Raw genomic sequence first — 14,203 nt, forward strand, 5'->3', positions numbered from 1 at the left:
CGTGAAAGACATCATGTATCTTATCCATTTCAAGTGGCAAAGTTAGTTTATATGCCACAGGTCCTACTCTTTTTACAATCTCATAAGGTCCAATAAACCGAGGACTCAACTTTCCTTTCCGTCCAAACTTTAACACCTTCTATGGAGACACCTTTAAAAATACTTTATCTCCAACTTGGAATTCAATTTCTTTTCTCTTTAGATATGCATACGATTTCTGTCTATCATTTGCTGCTTTCAAATTATTCTGGATTACATGAACTTTTTCTTCCACTTCCTGAATCAACTTGGTACCCATGACTTCTTTATCTTTGAGCTCGTACCAGTTCAAAGGCGTATGACACTTCCTTCCGTATAAAGCCTTATAAGGAGCCATTTTGACACTTGACTGATAACTAGTAAATATTTTCCCATGATCCTTTGAACTCAATCACACAAGCTCTTAATATGTCCTCTAGGAGTCTCTAATGTTCCCTGTAAAGACTTCCAAAACCTCGAAGTAAATCTAGGATCTCTATCCGAATCAATTGAAATTGGTACCCCTGCAATCTAATAATTTTTCTGATATACAATTCGACATATTTATCTATGGAGAAATTAGCTCGTACCGGAATAAAATGGGCTGACTTAGTCAATATATGTACGATCACCCAAATTGAATATTTTTTGTTCGGAGTCAAAGGCAACCCTGATACAAAATCCATCGTTACATTCTCCCATTTCCACTGAGGAATCGATATTGGTTGTAATAATCCTAACGGAACCTGATGCTCAGCTTTGACTTGCTGACAAGTCAAACATTTGGACACAAATTCTGTAATATTTCTTTTCATTCCTGGCCACCAATAACGACTATTGAGATCCATATACATTTTGTTTCCTCCCGGATGCATCGTCAAATGACTATAGTGGGCTTCCGTTAATAAATCATTATTCAACTCATCATTATCTGGAATTACTAATCTCCCTCGATAGTATAAATTCCCATAAGCTTTTATCTCATAATCAGTGAGCTCTCCGTTCTGTACTTGTCGTAACCTTTTTGTGCACTTTTCATCTCTAGCTTGCAATTCCTTGACTTTATCTATCCATGATGGCCGAAGGGATAATTTCGCACATAAAACACCATCATCATTCCATGATAACCCAACATCCATGGCTCGTAAGGCTGCAAATGTCTTCCGGCTTAAAGCATCTGCTACTACATTTGCTTTTCCAGGATGGAAGTTAATTACTACATCATAGTCTTTTAGAAATTCCACCAATCTTCTTTGCCTTAAATTCAACTCCTTCTGAGTCATCAAGTACTTTAAACTCTTGTGATCGGTATATAAGTAGCAATGTTCACCATACAGGTAGTGACGCCAAATCTTAAGAGCGAACACTACATCAGCCATCTCCAAATCGTGTGTTGGATAATTCTTCTCATACGGTTTTAATTGCCTTGAAGCATAAGCCACCACCTTACCTTCTTGCATCAATACACATCCCAATCCATTATGGGACGCATCGCTATAAACCATATAACTCTTGTCAGATTCAGGTTAAACCAATACTGGAGCTTCTATCAAAATTTTCTTTAACGTTTCAAAACTTTCTTGACACTTTGGAGTCCACGAAAATTTTACATCTTTCCTCAATAACTTAGTCAAAGGTAAAGCTATAATTGAAAAGTTCTTAACAAACCTTCGATAGTAACCTGCCAATCCCAGAAAACTCCGAACTTTAGTTATATTTTTTGGAACCTCCCATTCTAGAATAGCTTTTACTTTTTGAGGATCTACTCGAATTCCTTCCGCAGAAATCACATGTCTGAGAAATATTACTTCATTCAACCATAACTCACATTTGGATAGCTTGGCATATAACTTCTTGTCTCGTAGAATCTGCAATACTGTTCTCAAATGTGCACTATGATCTTCTTTCGTCTTTGAATACACCAATATGCCATCGATGAAAACCATTACAAATTGGTCCAGATAAGGTTGAAATATTCTATTCATTAAATCCATAAAGGCATCCGGGGCATTTGTAACTCTGAAAGGCATCACAATAAATTCATAGTGACCATACCTTGTTCTAATGCGGTATTTGGAATATCTATCTCCTGAACCTTCAACTGATGATATCCAGATCGCAAATCAATCTTAGAGAAAACAGAAGCTCCTCTCAACTGATAAAATAAATCATCAATTCTAGGGAGATGATACTTATTCTTATTAGTTACTTTATTGAGCTGCATGTAGTAAATACAGAGACGCATTGACCCATCCTTCTTTTTCACAAACAACACTAGAGCTCCCCATGGTGAAACACTCGGTCTTATGAATCCTTTGTCCAATAACTCATGTAACTGTATCTTCAACTCTTGTAACTCTTTTGGAGCAATTCTATATGGTGCCATGGTAATAGGTGCAGTTCCAGACATTATTTCAATCTGGAATTTCACTTCTCTATCCGGAGGTAACCCCGATAATTCTGCTGGAAAAACATCAAGAAACTCGTTGACTATAGAGATTTCTTCTAACCCTTTTTCCTTGCTTCTAGTGTCCAATAAATTAGCTATGAAACCTTGACATCCCTGTAGCAATAGCTTCTTGGTTGACATCCCCGAGATGACATTTGCTAACAGATTACATCTTTCACTGAACACTACCACTGCCAATCCATCTAAACTGATTAACGTTACTTTCTTCAATCTACAATCAACATTTGCATGGTAACGGTATAGCCAGTCCATTCCTAGTTTCACATCGAATTCTTTAAAGGGTAATTCCATCAGATTAACAGGGAATTCAATTCCCTGAATCCGTATGGGACATCCTCGACACCTTCTATTAACCCGAGCACGATGCCCTAACAGATTCGTCACTATAACCTCATTACTGGTATCTTCTAACAGAATGTTTAATTCTTTCACTAACTTACTACTAATGTATGAATATATAAACCCCGGATCGATCAATACCATAACACATTTATCCAACAATAAAAAGATACATGTTATTATTTCTGGATCATCTCGGTCTTCATTGATTTTGAGATTATACACCCGAACAGTGGAGCGAACTTCCTGCTTAGTAGATGATTCAGGTTGAGTTATACCCCTTCCTCTACCTCGTCTCCTCTGGGACATTAAAGCAGATCTCTCTGGTGGAATAGACTCTTCGGTCCTCAAGGGGCAGTCTCTCATGAAATGTCATATTTCCCCACATCGGAAACAAGCTCCTGTTTTAACTCTACATATTCCACTATGGTTTCTTCCACATATCTGACACTGCTGTGCTCGCCCATCACCAGTCCCTACAGATTGAATTCGTCTAGTTCTTTCCTGATTTGATCCTCTAGTAGAGGATGCCACTGATTTAGATCTTGCTTGATATCGAAATCCAGAATCTCTACCTCTCTTAGGTAGTACAGAGCTTGATAAAGCTCCAGTTCTTTTGGATGGTTGAACTCTCTGCTCCCCAAACCATTCACTTTGAGCTCTCTCTAGAGCTTTGGCACGATTTACTACTTCTTGGAATGAGGATAGATTCAGTACAATCAACTTTTCCTTCAACCTCAGGCGCAAACCTTCCACAAACCATTCACACACGTCCTTCTCTGTATGCACCAATTCGAACGCAAAACGACTCAATTTGTTAAACTCACACTCATACTCATACACCGTGCGACTCATTTGCTTCACATTCAAAAATTCTTGCTTCATTTGTTTTATAAATTGGTCTCCTATATACTTGTGCCTAAACTCTTCAAGGAACAGAGACCAGGTCACCTGATCACTGGTCATTCTCAAGGTCATATTTGTCCACCAAATTCTCGCTTGCCCACGAAGCAAGGAAACCACTCCGTCTAACTTCTCTACATCAGAACAGTGGAGTCCCTCCAACATTATCTTCACATTTGAGCCAAAGGTTTGCAACAACAGGACCTTCCTCGGCTTCACCTATAAACTCTGGAGCTCATAAACCCTTTAACTCCTTTGCAACATTCATTCTCGAAGTTGAAGTAGTAGAGGTTGGAAACGCGTCAATACCGCATCTAATGTTCTAAAGAACACATCTTGATCAGCTACAGGCACTCCGAAAGGTGCATATTCTTCACTTGCCTGGCCAGAGTAGGTGAATTACTACATTTAGCGGGAGGATCATCTCCCGCTTCACTTCAAGAACTATCTTGTCCGGACATCTTGTAAGAATAAACATATCATTCTATTCGCAAAACAGCATACTCATTACCATACCAAATAAGAAGTTCACATTTATGTTAGCATGTACACATATAAAGACACTCTAGACTCTGGTTTATGCTTAGAATCGACTAAACCGTAGCTCTGATACCATTAAATGTAACACCCAACCCGTACCCGACCCAGATACGAGTCTGAGATGTCACATTAACTTTTTAAAACAATATTTTTACAAAATACAAAACATTTGAACTTATATTAAGAAAATACGATAATATACCGTTGAATTATGTTCGTTATAACAAATTTAATGAAAGAAATGTTTTATGAATAGTATTATACGGTATGAACAATACTGTGAACAATAATGAATAGTACCGAATGCTAAAATTTTCCAGAATGCTACACTGGTATCGATACCCTTGCTACAGTGATTTCGGTCCACTTATATAAAACTCATCAAATTTAAACTTTCATAACTATACATTTACCATTTACATATATACGTTTAAAACATTATAAAAGTCGACCAGAGCATACATACTAAATAACTCTATTTACATGCCAACACATATATTACATAAACAAACATATTGTGTAAGGTTCTTCTGATATGATCTTCAAATACTGATATGCTGCGTTGCTGCTCTTAAGATCGATATTCTTGCTTTTCTGTTCCTACGTGTAAATCACTTACACGCTAAGTCATAGGCTTAGTGAGGCATAAACTTATAATGATAAAGCATTTCTTATGAATATGAACATGCAACATAGTAATCAGAATTCCATATCATTTCCTATGATTCAATATATATACAATACTAATATTATAACATATAAGGCGATGCATATTTTTCATATGATTTATAGGCCCATGTATATACTGAGAACATAAGATATTCGAGTACATAGAGGTTGTGTACATCTGCTATCACCACAGATCGTATAAGTCTCACAGAGTGGCATATGAAATTTTGTCCTGAAGGACCTGTGAAGGTGTCCCGAAGGACCTATGAAACTCTCTACTCTTGGCATGCCAACTATACCTAGAGCTCTCATATTACATAACATGGACATTAATATTATTTTTCATATAAACATGTACTCATGTAATTTCCTTTGTGATCACATATGTCTTTTCTTCAATCACATTCACATGTGCATATAACCATCCATCTTATATCATATAACACGAGTCATATAACATGTATCAAATCATATGTAAACCTATATGACTTATGCATATTTAAAAAAGACTATAATGTATGCCTTTCATAACTATTATACTATAAAATTGACCTAGGAAATAGACTCATCGCAAGTCTTATTTCCATTAGATTATCCTTATATTATACACTCACATTGGCCTTGCTTACGTTAATTCAATCCTAATTCTTTGATTGTTCCGGAATGGGATTACGTTCTATATCTACTAAATGTAACCCCCACAGACCGATAAGGGTAGCCCGATCCGATCCGGGAAGTCACATTAGGGCCACCGGAGCGACCCATTGTAAAAATAGCGGAAAATTTAAATCTTTTTATCAGAACATGTAAACTTATAAAATCATTTGTCACTATTTAAAAATAAAACATATTTCCAGACTCGTATATAAATCAAAATACAATTACATGCCCCCTAATCACATGTACCATACTCTGCAACAACGCCGGAAGAACTTTCTTACTGAAGTCGATAGATGCACTGGTACAATTCTTTTAACCTGAAAAGGTGAGTAATAGAGTGGGCTTTGGAAAGCTCAGTAATACAGAACTACCAGATGATGCTGATGAACGTGCAGATACAGATAAATATTTATTTCCTTATTGCTTCTGAGCATTTACATATTTTTATGCTGAGCAGAGATTCTACTGATATTTCGGGTGGTAACGGACAATGAGCTTTCAGTTCAGAGAAATATTTCGGATGACTGAGTTGAGGAGATCAGAATAGGTTTTCTAGTGTGTTCTCAAAAAATTCAGTAAAAAGATACAGATCTTTTAAAACATATATATATATATACCCCCATCCGTTCACATCATAAATGTGTAGGTTCCCCAGAACCATACACCCAACCGCACATGCCATTTAGACCCTGAGCACAAAGCCGAGGAGTCTGCAGATAATCTTCCTCCAACAATAAACCCCCAGATAAAACATTTATCCGTCGGTAAACGGAGATATCAGAAATCAAAACATAATTCAAATCAGATATCAGAACAGAATCCATGTTAGGAATCAGAACATATTTCAGATCAGATGTCAAAACAGAATTCAAATCAGAAATCAGATAAAATATTCATATAAGTAGGGAACACACCAGAGTTTACAAATATTATTCAAAGGTACTGGATAATCTTAGCAAGTAGAGAAATATGGATCTTCAGTATACCGATAGAATGTCGGAATTTAGAATAACTATTGTAAAAAGTTCAATAACTGACGGAATCATCAGTTATTCAGAATGTGAATTATCAGGATCATATCTTATTCGGACAATTTTCAGAAGTTGTACGTAATCAGAAGGGTATTCAGAATCCTTTGCATCCATGTCAATTGATCGGATAATCGAACAACTTGAGAACGAAGATTCATAACCTTAACAATCTATGTCGACTGGTCAATTCATTTTCCTTCCAGGGTATTTACCCTTTAATACCACAAATTCTTGTTCATATTTCATTTTCGAAATTAACGTTGAATAAATCTTCTAATGTCTTTATTTCATGTTCACGTTTTCACCATATCATGAAATACTGACGTACTTGATTTTGTAATTCATAATCCATAAGAACATTACATCATATATGTTCATTAACATTTCCAGATTCATCCAACTCACTTATTCAATCCTCAGTCCTTGTGGTTACTTAATTTATTTAGCATTCAAGTCCATTCCAGATACTTCAGGATTTTCCAGAGTAATTCAAGCGTTCCTGATTTTTCAGACACATGTTGCACTTCTGTTACATTCAATTTGGTCTTTGTGGCTGATTTGTCGTGCAAACGTCCAATTCTTAGTACTGAATGCGATCCAGAGTTGAACTAAGTTGAATACTTCTAAAATTTATCATCGAGTCAAACTTAAGAAGACGAACACGCATTCCAGTAATATCTATGTCATTCAGGTATTGACATAGCTTTAGGGTTGATCTACTCACTTAAATTGTGTTCCATTACTTTTAAAGGTAGGCCAATACCTATGCTTATTTGGATTCTTTAATTAATCCAAGACATTTACTTACTTTAGGCCATAAGGGTATTTTGGTAATTTTGATGTTCAGTTTTATTCCATTCATTTCAGAGCTCGATGATATCCAATCATTCCTTAGCTTGGTGACATTCTTGAGTCATTTCCATTACAGGGGTATTTTGGTCATTTTACAGATCCACGGTATTTCAATCTTTTTCCTCCATTCGGTCTTATTATTTAATTCCAATTTATATCTTTTACTTTAGTCCTTTCGAACAATTCTGACAGCAAAATACCCCCATTAAATTATTCTTCAAGTATTTACTCATTATTCGGATATTTTCGAGTCAAGTGTCTTCTCAAATTTTACAAACGGAATATCATGAATTTTCCTGCTAAGTCATGATCTAACAATCAAATCTGTACTTAATCGACTTAAGTACGAATCCTCTAAGTATTTTCTCATTCAGGGTTAACTCAGACTATTCGATCTCTTAAGGGTATTTCTGTAATTTCTTAACCAGATAATTTCGATATTAGCTTTTAACGAAAATAATATAATTTAGAGATCTTATGATTAATTGCTTTCCCGAACCTTCTCTGATCTTGAAGTGATTCCTTAACAGACTTATAGTATCTTGCATAAACCCTCTTGGTGTTAAAAACCGGTTATCCATAATTTCCAAGTAAAACTAACATTTCCTTATGCACATGAATAGTTTTAGCAGATCAATAATTCTTTTCAGATTTATTAATCTACTTCCAGAGACAATTCTTGTCATTTTCCACCATAAGGGTAATTTCGTAATTTTACCTAATCGAAATATTCTCATAATTTATCATCTAAGTACCTTTAATGAGATAAATTATAATCTACAATCCATGATTGATTCTTTTATCACTTAATTTCAGAACTTGTAATTTAATTCCAGCTGTCCTCCAATTTCTTATAATAGTCATCTGAGCCATATTCAGTTATCTATTTTCTACCGTATTCATATCTAGTGTAGATCTTCATTTATTACACATATAAGACCAAACATTTCCATTCATGCATTTACCAATACCAACATGTTCTATAAAGCATAAAGAGGTAGTAAAGTATTACCTCGAATTCCGTGCAATACTGATCGACCATAAAAATTCCATTCGAACGCCTTTGATCTTCAATTCAATTTCCAATAATTCCTCAGATACATATCAACATAAATTATATCAGAAACGGAGCTTAATTACGATAAACGGATCGAATCGGGTGATAAATCAGTGAAAGATGGCTTACCGAGTTCGAATTTGGCGAAACGGACTTCGGATTCGGATTCAGGACGTTGAAAGCATAAAATATATGACTTTTCGGAAATTTGGAATTTTCGGTCAAAATCAAAGTCAACGGGTTTGACTGACAATTTCGAGGCCTTCGGGTTCTAATTTCGAAAAACGGACAGCGGAATCGGATTTGGAACGTCGAAAAATGTCAGGATAGGTATACTCGGTCGAAGTCAAAGGTCGTTTAATGCCCGATCAAAGCCATTCAAAGTTTTGGTCAACAGTGGTCAACTCCGGTCAACGGTCAACGGTCAACGGGTCGGGTCAACGGGTCGGGTCAACGGGTCGGTAAACGGGTCAGGTCGGGTCAACGGGTCGGGTCAGGTTGTGACCGGTCAAACCGGTCAAAACAGTTCCAAAACCGGTCAAACCGGTCACTTTTCCCTTCCCCACGCGCAGTGGCGGCGCGTGGGGGCGCGTGAACAGTGATAAAATCCCGGAAAAATTTCTAAAAATTATTTTGAGCGATTTCGAGATACTTACAAAGCTCGGTTCACAATTTTGAACGGCGGAGAGCTCGATTTCAACAAATCGAGAAGTTTGACCGGTTCACCTCCCAACGCGCCGTTGCCGCCGGAGAAAAAGGAGAACACCGGTGGACTCGAAACGGCACAAGGAACACGATGGTGTGGGAGGTGTCGTAAACGGATGACCCGATCGTCGTGAATCGATGAAAAACCAACTAAAACCGAGTTATTACCGACGATACTTCCGACTGAAATTCACGACGAACGACGATGATTCACGACGAAAGGTTTGAGGGGTTTTGTTCCTCGGTTGACAACGAACACGATGGTTGTTTCGGCTTGTCGTTTGGAGGTCGGACGGCGAGTAGATCGGAGTTGGAAGTAGGGAGAACGGGAGAGGAAAACTGGAAAATTTTCCAGAAACATACGGGAGTCTGGGGGTTTATAACATCTCATAATTAAAAATGGCTAAACCAAGAGTTTAGCCACTGAACTTCCTGCACTTCTTAAAACGGTCTATCAACTTTGAAATCTTACAATTTAATCCCTTATTTCTTTCAAAATACCAAATTAAATCCACCAATTTATATTTTCTTAAATTTAGCCCCTAAATTGGGGTGTTACAATTCTCCCCTCCTTTAAAAAAATTTCGTCCTCGAAATTCATTCATGTCACATAATTGCATAAATGAAACTTCCATCAGTTCTTTCAAATCTATCAATAGCTTTTATAAAAGTACGATTCATCCACTTATCCTTAACCAACTGAGCATACATTCTTATCATAAATTTTCCTTATTTCAATAAAAGAATTTAAAATTTTCTCGAGTAATCAATCTCTTCAGAATTCTCCCTCAGTCCAAGTAAATAAACAGAACAACTTTATTCTTATGAAATCAATTCAGCATTGGATACGTGAATAGGCTCGTAGAGCAGCAACATATCTCAATTTCATTTCCGGAGTCGAGTCAGAAATTCTCAGATGAATAACTCTCACATGGCTCATGAGATACTTTACAGCGTTTAGACAGATGTTACTGGTATTCCTTTTTGTACAAGTATAGCCTTAGCAAATAGAAACTTTGGTTTACTCAATACAGATAGGGACTCAGCCCTGGAGTTCCGGCTCAAAAAGGTACGATTGCAGTCTAGGGGCATGTACTGATCATACATATTTTGACATTTGACCGGCCGGTCTATCTTGAAAAATTTTGACTCAAACCATAGCTCTGATACCACTAAATGTAACCCCCACAGACCGATAAGGGTAGCCCGATCCGATCCGGGAAGTCACATTAGGGCCACCGGAGCGACCCATTGTAAAAATAGCGGAAAATTTAAATCTTTTTATCAGAACATGTAAACTTATAAAATCATTTGTCACTATTTAAAAATAAAACATATTTCCAGACTCGTATATAAATCAAAATACAATTACATGCCCCCTAATCACATGTACCATACTCTGCAACAACGCCGGAAGAACTTTCTTACTGAAGTCGATAGATGCACTGGTACAATTCTTTTAACCTGAAAAGGTGAGTAATAGAGTGGGCTTTGGAAAGCTCAGTAATACAGAACTACCAGATGATGCTGATGAACGTGCAGATACAGATAAATATTTATTTCCTTATTGCTTCTGAGCATTTACATATTTTTATGCTGAGCAGAGATTCTACTGATATTTCGGGTGGTAACGGACAATGAGCTTTCAGTTCAGAGAAATATTTCGGATGACTGAGTTGAGGAGATCAGAATAGGTTTTCTAGTGTGTTCTCGAAAAATTCAGTAAAAAGATACAGATCTTTTAAAATATATATATATATATACCCCCATCCGTTCACATCATAAATGTGTAGGTTCCCCAGAACCATACACCCAACCGCACATGCCATTTAGACCCTGAGCACAAAGCCGAGGAGTCTGCAGATAATCTTCCTCTAACAATAAACCCCCAGATAAAACATTTATCCGTCGGTAAACAGAGATATCAGAAATCAAAACATAATTCAAATCAGATATCAGAACAGAATCCATGTTAGGAATCAGAACATATTTCAGATCAGATGTCAAAACAGATTCAAATCAGAAATCAGATAAAATATTCATATAAGTAGGGAACACACCAGAGTTTACAAATATTATTCAAAGGTACTGGATAATCTTAGCAAGTAGAGAAATATGGATCTTCAGTATACCGATAGAATGTCGGAATTTAGAATCACTATTGTAAAAAGTTCAATAACTGACGGAATCATCAGTTATTCAGAATGTGAATTATCAGGATCATATCTTATTCGGACAATTTTTAGAAGTTGTACGTAATCAGAAGGGTATTCAGAATCCTTTGCATCCATGTCAATTGATCGGATAATCGAACAACTTGAGAACGAAGATTCATAACCTTAACAATCTATGTCGACTGGTCAATTCATTTTCCTTCCAGGGTATTTACCCTTTAATACCACAAATTCTTGTTCATATTTCATTTTCGAAATTAACGTTGAATAAATCTTCTAATGTCTTTATTTCATGTTCACGTTTTCACCATATCATGAAATACTGACGTACTTGATTTTGTAATTCATAATCCATAAGAACATTACATCATATATATTCATTAACATTTCCAGATTCATCCAACTCACTTATTCAATCCTCAGTCCTTGTGGTTACTTAATTTATTTAGCATTCAAGTCCATTCCAGATACTTCAGGATTTTCCAGAGTAATTCAAGCGTTCCTGATTTTTCAGACACATGTTGCACTTCCGTTACATTCAATTTGGTCTTTGTGGCTGATTTGTCGTGCAAACGTCCAATTCTTAGTACTGAATGCGATCCAGAGTTGAACTAAGTTGAATACTTCTAAAATTTATCATCGAGTCAAACTTAAGAAGACGAACACGCATTCCAGTAATATCTATGTCATTCAGGTATTGACATAGCTTTAGGGTTGATCTACTCACTTAAATTGTGTTCCATTACTTTTAAAGGTAGGCCAATACCTATGCTTATTTGGATTCTTTAATTAATCCAAGACATTTACTTACTTTAGGCCATAAGGGTATTTTGGTAATTTTGATGTTCAGTTTTATTCCATTCATTTCAGAGCTCGATGATATCCAATCATTCCTTAGCTTGGTGACATTCTTGAGTCATTTCCATTACAGGGGTATTTTGGTCATTTTACAAATCCACGGTATTTCAATCTTTTTCCTCCATTCGGTCTTATTATTTAATTCCAATTTATATCTTTTACTTTAGTCCTTTCGAACAATTCTGACAGCAAAATACCCCCATTAAATTATTCTTCAAGTATTTACTCATTATTCGGATATTTTCGAGTCAAGTGTCTTCTCAAATTTTACAAACGGAATATCATGAATTTTCCTGCTAAGTCATGATCTGAACAATCAAATCTGTACTTAATCGACTTAAGTACGAATCCTCTAAGTATTTTCTCATTCAGGGTTAACTCAGACTATTCGATCTCTTAAGGGTATTTCTGTAATTTCTTAACCAGATAATTTCGATATTAGCTTTTAACGAAAATAATATAATTTAGAGATCTTATGATTAATTGCTTTCCCGAACCTTCTCTGATCTTGAAGTGATTCCTTAACAGACTTATAGTATCTTGCATAAACCCTCTTGGTGTTAAAAACCGGTTATCCATAATTTCCAAGTAAAACTAACATTTCCTTATGCACATGAATAGTTTTAGCAGATCAATAATTCTTTTCAGATTTATTAATCTACTTCCAGAGACAATTCTTGTCATTTTCCACCATAAGGGTAATTTCGTAATTTTACCTAATCGAAATATTCTCATAATTTATCATCTAAGTACCTTTAATGAGATAAATTATAATCTACAATCCATGATTGATTCTTTTATCACTTAATTTCAGAACTTGTAATTTAATTCCAGCTGTCCTCCAATTTCTTATAATAGTCATCTGAGCCATATTCAGTTATCTATTTTCTACCGTATTCATATCTAGTGTAGATCTTCATTTATTACACATATAAGACCAAACATTTCCATTCATGCATTTACCAATACCAACATGTTCTATAAAGCATAAAGAGGTAGTAAAGTATTACCTCGAATTCCGTGCAATACTGATCGACCATAAAAATTCGAACGCCTTTGATCTTCAATTCAATTTCCAATAATTCCTCAGATACATATCAACATAAATTATATCAGAAACGGAGCTTAATTACGATAAACGGATCGAATCGGGTGATAAATCAGTGAAAGATGGCTTACCGAGTTCGAATTTGGCGAAACGGACTTCGGATTCGGATTCAGGACGTTGAAAGCATAAAATATGACTTTTCGGAAATTTGGAATTTTCGGTCAAAATCAAAGTCAACGGGTTTGACTGACAATTTCGAGGCCTTCGGGTTCTAATTTCGAAAAACGGACAGCGGAATCGGATTTGGAACGTCGAAAAATGTCAGGATAGGTATACTCGGTCGAAGTCAAAGGTCGTTTAATGCCCGATCAAAGCCATTCAAAGTTTTGGTCAACAGTGGTCAACTCCGGTCAACGGTCAACGGTCAACGGGTCGGGTCAACGGGTCGGGTCAACGGGTCGGTAAACGGGTCAGGTCGGGTCAACGGGTCGGGTCAGGTTGTGACCGGTCAAACCGGTCAAAACAGTTCCAAAACCGGTCAAACCGGTCACTTTTCCCTTCCCCACGCGCAGTGGCGGCGCGTGGGGGCGCGTGAACAGTGATAAAATCCCGGAAAAATTTCTAAAAATTATTTTGAGCGATTTCGAGATACTTACAAAGCTCGGTTCACAATTTTGAACGGCGGAGAGCTCGATTTCAACAAATCGAGAAGTTTGACCGGTTCACCTCCCAACGCGCCGTTGCCGCCGGAGAAAAAGGAGAACACCGGTGGACTCGAAACGGCACAAGGAACACGATGGTGTGGGAGGTGTCGTAAACGGATGACCCGATCGTCGTGAATCGATGAAAAACCAACTAAAACCGAGTTATTACCGACGA

This window comes from Hibiscus syriacus, unplaced genomic scaffold (genome assembly GCF_006381635.1).
Source record: "Hibiscus syriacus cultivar Baekdansim isolate YM2019G1 unplaced genomic scaffold, ASM638163v2 tig00112503_pilon, whole genome shotgun sequence".
Classification (NCBI taxonomy): domain Eukaryota; kingdom Viridiplantae; phylum Streptophyta; class Magnoliopsida; order Malvales; family Malvaceae; genus Hibiscus; species Hibiscus syriacus.